At 42.2% G+C, this 2,500-nt stretch overlaps 1 protein-coding gene across 1 annotated transcript in view; it reads left to right on the top strand.

Annotated features, from left to right (window-relative positions):
* LOC138038421 (uncharacterized) overlaps window positions 1-2,500 on the top strand; it is a 25,650-nt gene that overhangs the window by 18,206 nt on the left and 4,944 nt on the right. The gene's annotated exons all lie outside the window — the stretch shown is intronic.

Below are 2,500 nucleotides of genomic sequence, written 5' to 3' on the forward strand. Positions count from 1 at the left end.
AATTCGGTACAGATGTTCCTTTTGACGTAAGAAACAAATTTAGAAGGGGTGCCACGTGATTTGGCTTTCTGGGGGGGCATGAGGCTCATAGAAATTACGCAATACTCAAATGCTGGCATGAAAGCGAGGCTGTGGCATTTAATGTGTTTATTACGTACCAGGTTTGACGAATGCCGTTGCAAAATGACTAACCTACATTACTCAGACTCGGTTTTGTGTTTGTGTCCATAAAAGGTCATTTGCCTTGATCACGTGACATTCTTATGATGCTTTGAGCGCACTTATATCAAGGAGTGTTTTTGTTGCGTTTTACACATTCAATTTTTAACATCTGCGGCTAGATATCGTAAATGGTTGTTATTTGTTGCTCTATTTTTAAGGATTTGTGTTCTGTCAGCCTCCAGAGCAACTACAGAGCTCAGTACATGGTAGATTGGCTTTGAAACATTTGCAACGACCACTTTTGCAACCTTTCTTACATCCACACTTCAGCAATTCATTGCACGCCTTAGAGGCTTCTGGAAGTACGGTCCAGCGGGGTCTCCATCTATTATTCTCCATTTTCCATCCAAAATCAGACGGGGATGGGTAAAATTGTTGCTCATCAAGGGACGTCCAGATGCTTGCTTGGTAAAGAGCTCTGTTAGAATGATTCAACAGGGCATCCTAATAAACAATAGAAATTATATATAAATTCTTTACACAAGTATAATTTTAAACAAACGCGCACCGCTTATTTTCATGTACTTCATAAATTAAACTCTCTAATAGCCCAAGTAGAATAACTATAGGTTTAAGTCCAGCATAGCCTTATGATAGGCTTTGGTTAGTTAAAATAAAATTGATAAGTGGATTCAATACAAGAAAAGGTTGGGTTAGTTGAAATGTTTCTAGTCTTTACGCTAAACTCTCTTTTTTTTTTCGCGTTGTCCTCACAGGTGTTTACCTATCACAAATTTAGCCTATCAAAGACAAAAACAACTAAAAATTTGTGTATGATAGGTAGTTACCTCTGTTGGGGGAATGTTTTCTAGCGCCCGATTCTTTTTTGTGAACAGTTCTCGTCGAGCAGTGTTCACATCGGTAGCAAGGCTGGTCCCGTCATAAAGTATCACCACAAAGCGCTGAAGAACATCAAATACAGGAGTGTTGATCTCAAGTGGAATGAAGGGGCTATCGTTCACAAAACGGAAAGCTTCTGTGTCTTCAGGGTACGCTTTCCAGGCCTCTCACGCAGATTGCTTTCCTTTCCCCAGGAATGCTGACATAGTGTCGCAACCGGTAAACGCGTGAAAAAATGGAAGCGCACGGCATTTCTCCTTGCCCAAATACTCACAAATGGTGTTAACAGAAAGCAGCTGAAACTTCTTTCCCATCCCAAAGGTGACCCAAAAGCTCAATCCAGACCAAATTGAAGACAAAGTGTGGAACTGCGCAATTAGAATGACAAGAACATCTGTGTCAACAGTGCGAACCAAGACACTTCTTCACCCCTCATCCAAAGCATCTCTAACGTGTACAAGAATCCTCGTGTCTGCTTCTTCGTGGTTGCAGCTACGCATTTGGTTCCTGGGGCAACTGGAGATGACGTTTTGACCTAATATAAAGGACGATACAGTCAGTGTAAGTGTTCATCAAGATTTGATGGACATAAAAAAGAAGTTTGAACGGTGTCTATATAATCCTTCCCAAAACGTGTTTAGCATCTTACCTGAAGTTATGTAGACAACTCTGTCAGCTGGAAAGGAAGCTGTTTCAACTGGCTTGGTTAAGAAGTCGAACATTTCCTTCTTGTTAAAGGAATCTTCGAGAAATGCCTGCCAGTTCTGAGGTAACTTGACATGCCCAGCTTCCTTTCGTCTCACGCCTTTTCCTCTCTTCTCACGGGCAGATTCTTTCAGACTTGCCACTCGGTATTCATCCCACACAACGTCAAATCGTTTGGTACTGTTCAAGTGGTTTTCAAGGAAAGGTAAGAATCTGGAGTCTGCATATTCAGAAAACGTACCGACAGATGAAACTGGAAGCGCATGCACAATAGCTGCTCCATCAAAAACTTTGACATCGTAAGATGCTGGTGGTGGAGGTGGCGGTGTTTCTTTGTTGACGCATGAAATCAAATCAGACTTTTTCCCGAATCGGAGTTTGCCAAACTCTGACAAAGAAGGTGGATACGGCTGATTTTCATGCTTGAAGAACTCTTCAAGATCTCCGTCGCGCTGTTGGCTGGCAATATACAAACGACTGAAGAGGTAACGGTCACTTGTTACCGCTGTCAACTTTAAGGACGCTTTCGAGATTTGCTTTGGCTGCTGGCGCTTGAACAGTGGCAAGGTATTCTTTGAAATCGTATCGTGAATCGATACAGTCCTTTCATCGATGACGTCTTTTACGAATTTCTTGTACTGGCGTAATCCAAGTTCCTGGATTCTATGCACAGTATCCACGACTGAGGCATCTGCGCAATTGCGTGTGTCAAGGGCAAGTAATTCAGGGCAGT

Source organism: Montipora capricornis, chromosome 2 (genome assembly GCF_036669925.1).
Source record: "Montipora capricornis isolate CH-2021 chromosome 2, ASM3666992v2, whole genome shotgun sequence".
Classification (NCBI taxonomy): domain Eukaryota; kingdom Metazoa; phylum Cnidaria; class Anthozoa; order Scleractinia; family Acroporidae; genus Montipora; species Montipora capricornis.